This window comes from Taudactylus pleione, unplaced genomic scaffold, assembly GCF_031769625.1.
Source record: "Taudactylus pleione unplaced genomic scaffold, aTauple2 ptg000406l, whole genome shotgun sequence".
Taxonomy (NCBI): Eukaryota; Metazoa; Chordata; class Amphibia; order Anura; family Myobatrachidae; genus Taudactylus; species Taudactylus pleione.
Genome location: NW_028284808.1, coordinates 665,786 through 677,996, shown reverse-complemented (window position 1 = coordinate 677,996; position 12,211 = coordinate 665,786).

The window sequence follows — 12,211 nt, the reverse complement described above, 5'->3', positions numbered from 1 at the left end:
TGTACATATCTAATCTATATATTTATTAGGAACTTGTGACATCATGATCCATTAATAACTCTGTATCAAGTGTCGCCATTGTCAATTATCTGATACTTAGATATAATAATTGTTCGTAGAACAATGCGGCTTGTTAAACTGTAATGCAAAGTATTGAAAAGTTTTCAATATTACACATTAAGGGATATTTATGAAAAGTTGGCTTATGTGATATCATAAATATATATGTATATATAAATATATATATACGATACACAGAGGCGGCACTCGGGAGACTTCTCAAGAAATATTGCAGCTCTCTTTATTGCTGATACATCGACGTTTCGGGACAATACGTCCCTTCCTCAGGATGCAAAAGACATCCTGAGGAAGGGACGTATTGTCCCGAAACGTTGATGTATCAGCAATAAAGAGAGCTGCAATATTTCTTGAGAAGTCTCCCGAGTGCCGCCTCTGTGTATCGTATGTGGTGGGGACGCAGTTCTCCAATAGGAGGGCACCGGAGCGAGGAAATTTATCCAACATTCAGTGAGTGCCGGATCATTTGTGTGCTGTTATATTTATATATATATATATATATATATATATATAAAAACAGAAAACCCAGCACTCACCATGTTTAAACACTCACAATGATGTATAAATATTATATTTATACATCATTGTGAGTGTTTAAACATGGTGAGTGCTGGGTTTTCTGTTTTTAACTTATTTAAGCAATGTGGTCACAGGCCACTTGCACCCCAGTCCTGGGAATGGCGAGTGCAGGTCTGCACCCCAGATCTAGGAGTGGCGAGTGCAGTGGATTTCTGACTTTATATATATATATATATATATATATATATATATATATACAGTATATATATATATAATAAATTGTAAATGCTGTATATTAAGTTGAGACGGTTTTCTGTATAATTGTAGGCGATTCCTTATATTTGACGCTTCAACTTCTTGATGTCCCCATACCCTTCTTGAAAATCCTGTATATAAGCATCAAAGCAGTAGAATTTAGGTGGAAAAGTTTAAAGATAGTGCGTTATGGAAACCCATTATTGAATCTTACAGTAGCTGATTAAAAAAAGTAAAAGTAAAAAAAAAAAAATGTTAGACAATTTAATGGATTGTAATTTTAAAAGCTGGTGATTATTAAACTTCAACAATCAAAATGATTTATAAATATTTTAATTAATTATTTACTATTATATTATACCTTTATTCCTTTTATTTGTTTTTATTTTTTTACTTGCATGAACAGTGTGATAACCCTCCTCTTTTGGCCATGGACATATCAGTATCTATATGGTAATTCAGTATGCTCATTTCAGCGAAGCCCCCACAGGTAAAATGTAAAACACATAGTGTGGTTAGCTAGACATTGTCATTTAGTCATGTGATTAACTATGGACTATTGGTTTTCAGCATGCATTGTCGGTGTCGGGAATAGACATCATATTATGATTGTATAAGATTGGCATGCATGATGAGAGCCTATATTCTCATGTTTGTTTCTGAAATGTTGGCAGGTGATCACCGGTAGAAGTTAACACACGCTGGCCCTCAACCATATATAGCCACATTGGGTTCCAGCACTTTCAAGGATTTACTAGTAAAGTGGAATGCAGTGTTATTACAACCCCAATTTCTATTTTAAAAGCATGGAAGGTTTAACGTGAGGAGGTGCTCATCATTACCATACTTCATTAACGTTGGTCAGTTCCAATTGTTCCACCAATACAGCAGATAGACTAAGTGGCACCTTCCAAATTGGGGTGAACCTACCAAGCAAGGGGAAGGGCTGTACACACCTCATAGAGTCCTCTTAGAGACTTAGCCATTCATAGAACATATGAGGAGGACAGAGCAGCATGGGAATATGAGAGGGAAATAGTATAAAAAGATATGTTCTTGGGATTAAAGGGGGAATTACATTGTCCAGTTCTCATTGCAGAGAGTGCTGTCTCCTTCCAGGAACAATGTGTGGGTAGAACAGAACTAGGGCTTTTTGTGATTAACCTGGCAATTGCTAAGCTACCATTTACTGCTATATTGGTGTGTTTTATTGTACAGCTACCTTAAACTTATAATAAAAATACTATTGTTTCTTTCCTGCAGTATTGCCTGTGCAATCCTGTAACCCTAAGGAATTCTGGTTTACCTAGTGAACCCCAACACTAACACCCAGGTACCTCACAAACAAGCAATATAAAAAAGGCAGACAGCAGGAAAGAGGCTCCATAGTGACAGGGATAGTGTTAGTAGAGAACAGAGCAAAAGGGCCCTGTCTGTAAAGACTTACAGTCTAAAGGGAGGGGCATTACCATGTGGTTGAACTGGGAAAGAGGGTAATTGGGAGGTGAATGGGATAAAGTATAGAGTTATGAGCAGGACTGATAAGCTTTTATAAAAAGGTGAGTCATAAGGGCCCGTTAGAAGGCTTAGGAATGACTGGTAGGAAGAGGATGTGAGTTCTAGATCAGTAAGGGAAACACAGGAGAATTCTTGAATGTGTTCAGAGATGAGGTGAGACAGTGATCAGTGGAAAATTAGAGAGGGCAGGAGAAAGTGTGAGCAGAAATTATGTAGGAGATGTAAGGGGTAGTGGACTGATAAAGGGCTTTATTTGTGAGGGTGAGTTTGAATTGTGCTCTGAGGTGAATATGGAGAAAGCGAATGTACTGTAGACTGTAGTTTGCAGAGGCATGAAGCACCAGCATTAAGTATAGATTGAAGTATTGAGAGAAAGGTCAGAAATGAGAAGTTAGTTCAGGCAAGAAATGACAAATACATGTATGAGATATTGTAGTGGTGATTGTGAGCTACACTGGATGTGGAGCGTGAAGGAAAGGGTAGAGTCAAGCAGTGACACAGGCAGTGGACTTTGTAGACAAAAGTGAGGACAAAGTTGTCAACAGAGGGAGGGGAAATGAGAGGGTCCTGGATGGAAACATGAGTTTGGATTTGGAAACATTGAGTTTAAGAAAGTGCTTTAACATCCAGGGGGATAGAGAAGAAAGACAGATAGAGACATGGGAGAGGATGGAGGAATGAAAATCAGGGAAAGAGAGGTAACTCTTGAGGTCATCTTCATAGAGGTGGTATTGTAGCTGCAGGATATGAGGATCCCTCCAAACTTGGAGGTGTAGAGGGAGAAAAGAAGAGGGCCCAATACAGAACCTTGGGAAAATCAAGGGAAGATGAAGTCAGAGGTAGAAACAGATACGGATCAATTAGAGAGGTAGGATGTCAACTATAAGAGGACAGAGTCATGGAGACTGAAAAAGTGGAGTTTCTGAAGGAAGAGAGGGTAGTCCACAGTATCAAAGGTGGCAGAAAGGTCAAGAAGGGTGAAAAGATTAATGACATCTGAAATTAGCAGTGAATATGGCAGACAGGGTAGACAGAAGGGTATATTTTCTAAAGTGAGAGTTTTTAGAAGTGGAGATGTTGCCCATAGCAACCAATCATATTCTAGCTGTTATCTTCTAGAAGGTGCTAGTTGAATGTTACTGTAAGTTGAATCTGATTGGTTGCTATGGTCAACTTCTCCATTTCCAAAAACTGTCACTTTAGTAAATATACCCCAGAAAGTTGGAAACAGGTAGGGATAAGACAGAAGTAGACAAAAGGGAGGAGATATCATCCTGGTGTATATTGCATAAATTTTGGATGTAATATGGGTTGCAAACTTGATGGCAGAGAAGGAGGAGGTAAGGGTGGATTAGGGGGCAGAGGAATGTCTGGAAAGTAGCAAAAACTGTAGGTATTTAGGATTGGAAATTGAGAGGAAATGAGAGACATTGAGAGAGAAAGTGTTTAGCTGTAGGAGGAATGGATGCATTTGTATTGGAGGAAGTCAGTGTAAGAGAGAGTGACTTCCTTCAGTGGCACTCATCAGTGTGAGACCATTTTTGGAGATATTGGGTGAGTCTGGAGAGCCAAAATTGGCAGGGCCGGCTCTAGGGGTCAGAGTACCCTGTGCCGGCTCAGTGAATAGCACCCTATAGTCGTGCATGGCGAAGCAGTGTGTGCCTGAAAAATGGGTGTGTGGCCTAATTACCATAGACCACACCCTATAAGTGACATTATTTGGAGGCGTGTCTGTATGGCATGACTCCAAATAATGTCGGGCCGGGGATAAGCCCAGCAGTCCGTCACTAGCACTTTCCCGGCACTGAATGGATGCTGCGCGCATGCACGCAGCATCCATTCAGCTACTCTAGGGTCCGGCACCGCTGTACAGCTGAGGCAGTGGGGGTCCTCAACCTCCTGATTTGACCCTCATGGGCCACTTCGGCCCATGGGTGGAACAGTGGAACAGTACTGTCCCGCTGAAATTGGGATGTTGGGGAGGGTTGCACCCTCTATGGGGTGGTGCCTCTGTTCGACCACATTGGTCGAATACCCCAAGGGCCAGCCTTGAAGATTGACGTATGGATCAATGGAGGGAAAGAGTTACAGCTGTGGTGTAGGATAATTTAATAAAGAAATAAGTCATGGAAGTACTGTAAAGAGCCAACATAATAGTATACAGTGTGCCACCCCAAAGTAGCTCAGCCACACTAATCCAGGGGGCCCAGCCACATCAACCACGGTGCCCTCTGGGTTGGTGTGGTTGGGCTGCTTTGGGGTGGAACACTATAACACTTTATTTAGCACTTTTTAACACTTTCAAATTACATTTTAATTATACATTTCAACTGTGTATCAAATTTTAACATATAGCTTTAGCTTTATTCTTATTAACACTCACAAACACCTTAGCCTCTCACTGTTGTGCTGCCCTGGGGTGGCTAGCCTTCGCCGGCTTTTTGGGGCACCATACCCCAGACTTTGACTAAGTATTAGGGACCTCCAGTAGACAGAGACACTGTGAAGTGACCTGGGGCTTAGCCATATATTTGCAAATATATGCAACTGAAATCTCTGAATCATCTACCACCATGTAGTTTTTCAAATCTTATTGCTGATATCAATCCGAGTGCTTGGGAATATATTTTGCTGTTTCTATTTTCCTAAAATCACAGACTTTAAAAAAAAAAGTTAATTTATCATGCAGGTGTAGCTCAGAACATCAAGGGAACCAAACTTAATTTTTCCATAATTCTTAAAACTTTAATTAAATCTAAAAATGGTATCACTACTCCCGATGCTGATGTCACCACAAAAATAATATAGATAAATAACAAGGCAGGATGAGTATAAATAAATAAATAAAAATACTTTCCTTATGACTGTATTTTTCTCAGTAGTCGCTCAAAATTTGGTTCTCTTTATGTACTTTTAGGACGTGTGAAAATCTGAGGTAGTTTTAGGCCATATTTCAGCAGAAATATAAAAAATTCTGAAGGGTTCACAAACTTTCAAGCACCACTGTACATAATCTTCCTTTGAAATTTCTAAACTGAATTAAAAAACTTGATATTTATTTTTAAACCAAATTTTTTAAATTTTTATTAACAGCCAGCAAGTACAGTAATATACTCTGCATTTCAAAAACACACAATATTTCTTTAAAACATGATTTAAATTGAATTTTAAAAGACTTGACATATTTTGAAAGCAAAAAAACCCATGTTTTTTGCATTTTATTATTTAGGACTGCAGCTGACGGGGACACAACCACACACAGTAAGTATAGTAATATATGCTGTCTCATAAAAATATACAATCTTCTATTGACAATGAAATATTTTTTAAATTGATTTGAGCTTTGTTTTACAACAGTAATTTTTTTTCTTTTTTGTACTTTTATTAATATGGCATGCATTGCCAGGGACATGCCCACACCCAGCAAATACAGTAACATATGCTGCCTCTCAAAAGCACACAATCTTCCATTGAAAATTAAATATGATTTAAATTGAATTATAAGACCAGAGATTTTTTTGGCACCAGAAAACAAATGTATTTTGGAGTTCAGATGATGAAGACACAAACACACCCAGTAAGTATAGTAAAATATGATGTCTCTCAAAAACACAATATTCCCTTGAAATGATTTAAAATTAATTAGAAATACTTGACATTATTTTATGTCTTCTTTGGGGTGTAGTACACTCAGGCACAGCCTAATATTTTTTGGACAGCTAAGCTTGAAATCATACATATTGCCCTCATATATAACAATATACAGTATACTGAAGTGTAGATAGATATCCTTGTGAAAATCTATTGTAATTAGGTGCAGCTCACTTCAAGTTCACTACTAACAATCATACACAACATCCTGTTTGCACTGGAATGCAGGTGCTACTAGTGTCTGACAAACACACAGTGACAGTAACCAATTTAGAGTTTGCACTGGATTGCAGTTGCTAGCTACAGTAGTGTCTGACAAACAAACACATGCATAGTGACAAAGATGCCTGCAGTCTTTTACACCCTTCCTACTCACTCCATCTACCCATAACTCTCTTTAATGGCATCTTTAATGGAATCTATTGAAGCACAACTACAGCCCACACCCTCTCCATACATTCTCCTGTGTGAAATGTCACATGATCATAATGGAGGAACTATTTTATGCAATTCAAAACATGCAATATTTGTTTTGAGAACCAAACATGGCACTCAAATCCACTTGGAAGCCCCAAGTGATGCATTTTATCTTAATAATAGAATAGCTGACAGGGTTTAACCAAATGCAGACTGAAGGCTTTACTGATACTGCAGAAGTGGAGGAGGAGGAGATTTATCAAAGCTTGGAGAGAGATAAAGTGGAGAGAGATACAGTACCAACCAATTAGCTCCTAATTGTAATTTTTCAAACACAGCCTATAAAGTGACAGTTAGCTAGAAGCTGATTGTTAAGTACTTTATATTTCCCCAAGTTTTGTAAAGCTTCACCCTTAAACCAATGAGGTTGCTCATCAGGTATCAGAGAAGCATAAACTATAGTTGGAACTCAGCGCCTGCTCCTTTGACCGATGGTATGAACCTTTCTACACAAGTCTAGTCCATCTCACACTTGTCTTCACGTGTCCTGCCTGACTCTACTACTTCCACAGTTCCAACTCTATTTCTTAATATCTCCCAGTGGCATAACTACAGAGGGTTCAGGGGGTGCAGTTGCTATGGGGCCCACCACTAGTTCCAGCAAGCAAACTGAACTCTTCAATATAAAGTTGGCTCTGCTGCAGCCTATGTAGTTATGCTGGCCCACTGCCTTCGGGTCTCACCGGGAGTCCCGTACTGTGAAGAGATACCCAGAGCCATGACTGGAAGCATTGCAGGAAGGAGACACCACTGGAGAGTCTGCTGACAGCCTGATGCAGTGTGTACAACCCTGTCCCGCAGACAGCCTCCCTCCCCCTCCACTCCCACAGTGCTGTCCCAAGACTCCCTGCTCCTGTAGCTGCCGATCAGTCACAGATGGACACACTCCCAAATCCAGCTGCAGTACTGCTGATGCCCACGGTTCTGAGTACACCTGGGCCTCAACCCCCCAGTGCTGGCCAGACTGTGCTGCATAATACACTGAACTCTACCCCCTCGGGTGACTGAGGGGAGTCAGTGAGATGCTACAGGGGGAGTGGGAGGTGCTACAGGGAGAGTGAGGTGCTATAGGGGCAGTGAGGTGCTATATGGGGAGTGAGAGGTGCTACAGGGGGAGTGAGGTGCTTCAGGGGAAGTGAGGTGCTACAGGGGGAGTGGGAGGTGCTACAGGAGGAGTAAGGTGCTACAGGGGAAGTGAGGTGCTACAGGGAGAGTGAGAGGTGCTACAGGGGGAGTAAGAGGTGCTATTGGGGAGAGAGCGGTGCTACATGGTGAGGAGAGTTGGAGGTGCTACAGGATGACTAAGAGGATTCAGTGAAGTACTACAAGGGGAGAGAGAGGTGCTACAGAGTGAAGAGAGTGAGAGGTGCTATGAGGTGAGGGGAGTGAGTGGTGCTACAGGGTGAGGAGAGTGAGAGGTGCTACGGCGGAGAGAGAGGTGCTACAGGGTGAGGAGAGTGAGAGGTGCTACAGGGTGACTGACAGGAGTCAGTGAGGTGCTACAGAGGGTGTCAGAGTTGCTACAGAGTGAAGAGATTGAGAGGTACTATGAGGTGAGGGGAGTGAGGTGCTACAGGGTGAGGGGAGTGAGAGGTGCTATGAGGTGAATGGAGTGAGGTGCTACAGGGTGAGGGGAGTGAAGTGCTACAGGGTGAGGGGAGTGAGGTTCTGCATGGTGCGGGGAGTGAGAGGTGCTATGAGGTGAGAGGATTGAGGTGCTATAGGGTGAGGGGAGTGAGGTACTACAGGGTGAAGGGAGTGAGGTGCTATATGGCTGAGACCTGAGTTGGGGGGCCCCTTAAGAATTTTGCTCTGGGGCTCCAGTTCTTTTTTAGACCCTCTCTGTACAGTTCTTGCCAATCTCTCTCCTCCTTTTCTGCTCAACTCTTGCCTGCCATTACCATTCTGCCCATACCTGCTTGTTTCTCTTCCATCCCTGTCTCTTCACCTGTTGCATAACCTCTATTATATCTCTTGCTTGTCCTTGTTCTTCCTCAGCAGACACTATTATGTATTAGGTATTGATGACTGTTAGTGTCTTGCTTGTTCCACTTAGCTACAATGTCTTCAATTATGAAGTTGCTTATCTTTTTATATTTTGTATGCATGCCTCTCTCCACACCCCTGGGCATATTAACTATCGGTAATTGGACCATTACACATGCTTATGTAACAGGCCCTTTCATTTTTAGTGTCTCAATAGGACTGACTAATATTCAGCAAACTCTAAAAACTGAAAGTTTTCAAAGTTTGCTTCTGAGAATCAATGCCAACTTCAGATAGCATTGATATCCAGCACACTTCTTATGGGAAGAAGCTCTTGGGTTGTGAAGAGGGATCAGAGCGGATCCCTTTGCAGCCTTCACACAGCGCAACAGTTGGCTGTCTGCATGCAGACCTTAGGTAATACATGCGCAGAAGGCCGGCACAGTCTGGAAAGTAAAGCTGCTACTACGGTAGCAGTGTTAGGGGATCATTGGGACAGCTACTTTTTGGAGCAGCTGTCCCTACACCAGAGCAATACTGAATTGCTCCAGTAATTATGTATCCACCACTGCAACTCATGGTGAGTTGGATACTCAATTATCATGGCTGGATGGCCCCCAATGATGAATAGACCCCCTGGTCACATTTAAGAATTGATAAATACCAAGCCTGCAATCATAACATAGGTGACAAACAATTCCCAAACATCACTCATCACAAATAATTTAGTAACCAACCATGGTGATTATCAGTATACAGTAAAGGGTCTTTAGCCTCCGTGGTCCCAAGTGAGACCATGGTTATGAGAAAGCTTTATTCTTTGTTAACACCTGCTGAACAGATTGCTCTTACCACGATTTTTCCTTTTTTCTCTCCTTTCTGTGTCTATGGATGAAAGGATGTACTAATAAGTCCAACACCACTGCAGGAACTGCATTCGGTCTTTACCTATAGCAGCCCCTATTTTCATTAGACAGTTATGTGCCCACCGGTACTAAGTTACTCCATGGGACAGTATTAGTTTAGATTACAGACTACTGCATACAAATAATATATTCGATACAGAGTTACTGTGATAAAACCAGTAATTCAAAAAGAAGTACGAATAACAATGATGGGAGTCATCAAATTCAGTCCAAAATCAGTGTTAGCTGCAAACAGAGATGTTAGGTGATTACGAATCAAGGTCAGGGTGAGCAGCAGGCATGGATAATGAAACAAGTTGAAATCAATACAGATGACAGATTAAAATAGTAAAATTAAGAAAAGGCCGGGAAAGCAGCAGACAAGAATAGTCAAAACAAGCAGAGTCCATACTGATAGAGAGCACAACACCAAGGCTGATGTTTCTAGTAGCCTGCAGCTTCATCTCAACATAGCGATTACCCACCAATATAACATCCAAAGTCATAGCACTGAAAAGGAGATACCCAAATACACAGAAAAATAGGGAGACCTTGGATGAGGAATATTATTATAATTATTATTACACATTGGGTCTGATTCTTCAGACCCGCTCTATTAGAGCCGGAAGTCCACTGGGGCTTGCGGCAGACGAGACCCTACCACAAGGGTCTCATCGCGAGCCCGATGGTTGCGGCCATTGTGACCATCACCTGGCCGCTCGCTAAAGCTGTGGGTGGTCACCCACAGCTTAGCGAGCGGCCAGGAGGCAGGGTTTTTTAAACAAATCGGCCAGCCTGATTCAGAGCGAGCGCTCGCTTTTTGCGAGTGGCTCTGAATCAGGCCCATTATTACAAGCATATTCAGCCCATGGTAAGAATCCAGTGAAATTATCTTTTAAATCAACTAAGGTATCGCACAAATGTATGATTATTCAATCTGTCTGTGCATTTATTTGGGGGATATGGATAAATGAGTACAATTGAATTGCTTGGTCTTATTTATGTGTGCAGAGAACTAAAGGACCTAATTCAGACCTGGTCGCTAAGAAGCGTTTGCTCGTAGCTGGCCGATTTTTGTATTCTGCACATGCGTATGTATCGCAGTGCGCTTGCGCGAATCAGTGCGAAAGTTCGGGAAACGTTCGCTCGCTGCGCATAGACAGCTCAGCAGAGTGAGTGACAGGAGAGGCCGTTTGTGGGTGGTTACAGGGACAGGCCACTAGAAACGGGGGAGTGGAGGTGCGAACGCAAGCGTGCATGAGCGTCTTAACGCCATTTCGGAGGCGTGCATAATTAACAGGCAGCATCATAGTACAAGTCACCTGGTTGTATTTTACACTGAAGTGCTCGCAGTGCTTGTGGTAAGGTATAGTCAACTTCAAGCGCTGCATTCGTTTCCGATGGTACCCGATGTACCGATGGTTTCATACACTTTCTGGAGATGACGTGCGCAAGTGGGTGTCTTTAGACAGGCTGGTGGGTGTCTACATACACAAAGCGATCGCACACCAGAACATAGTGGGCGTGCTTATGCCTTGTCATGCGATCGCCTGCCATCCCGTCACTTAGCCGAATTTGCATATGCTTGGTGTGAGCATACGCATCTAGCGAGCGACTGTGAATTGAGCCCTAAGTGTGTACATACGTCCATTTGCAGAGCTGTACTCATCCTTGCAGATGGACTGCTGGTAACTGTGTGCTTACTTTAGTAACCATTGTCATCATCAGGGCGCACCTGCACCAGCCTACTGTATACCCGGTGTAAAAGATCTGCTTGTAAACAGGCGTATTAGCTCTTCCGTAGCACTTTCTATAACTCACAATTCCATCAGCACACAGTGAATTTTTCCTACACCAGAATGCCCCTTTACAGCCCAGTTACACCCATTCAGATCCAAGTAGAGATGTAATTGAAATGTGTATAACTCTGCATTGCTCTTACTTGTTGTATATGCTAAGTTCTGTAGCGAGCACAATATGAGAACATGCAAAATATACTCTGTGAATGGGCATGTGTTCAACTCTGGATACACTGTATGTCCCTATATTACATGAATTCCATTGTGTCTAATTTTCATTCTGGATGAATATAGATGCCAACTACATAGCTGAAACAGTCCACAATAACCCATATTGTATTATATCCTTTTGAGCAGGGGTTGCCAACCATGGTCTTCAAGGCACACTAACAGTCCAGGTTTTGGGGATAGCCATACTTGAGCACAAGTGACTTAGGGCCTGATTCAGAGCCGGACGCTATTTGCGCTCGCTCGTTCAGAAAAAAGGGGTGGCTATTCAAATGAACCGTTCGCTCTTTGCGGTCTGTTCACGCCTCTAGGTCTGAACGAGCGAACAAAACTTGCGGTCGTTTTTTGGAAAACTACGCCCCCTGGCCGCTCGCATCCTACGTCATGTCCGCTATTTATTAGATTAATCGAGTACATCGACCAGCGTATGAACTGCTCGCTATTCTTGTGGTTGGTTTTTCCTACCACAATCTTGCGAGCAGTTCTGACTATAAAATAACCCAGTGACGTGGTCAATGACACTGCTGTATTAATTATGCACACCCATAAAACGCCCGTTTTGACCTTTAAGCACGCCTGCTTTCGGATCTCCACTCCCCGTTTTCAAGCACCTTCCCCTGTTACCACCCACATACGCCTCCTCATGTCACTCAAAATAGCAGGCATTCGCTATTTAGTGAACAAACGATTTTCGGCCGCACTGACTGGTTCGCGCATGCGTATTACGATCCGTGCGCATGCGCAGTTGTGCAAATATCGCTCGGAACGAACGAGCGTCCAGTCGATGGTGGACCA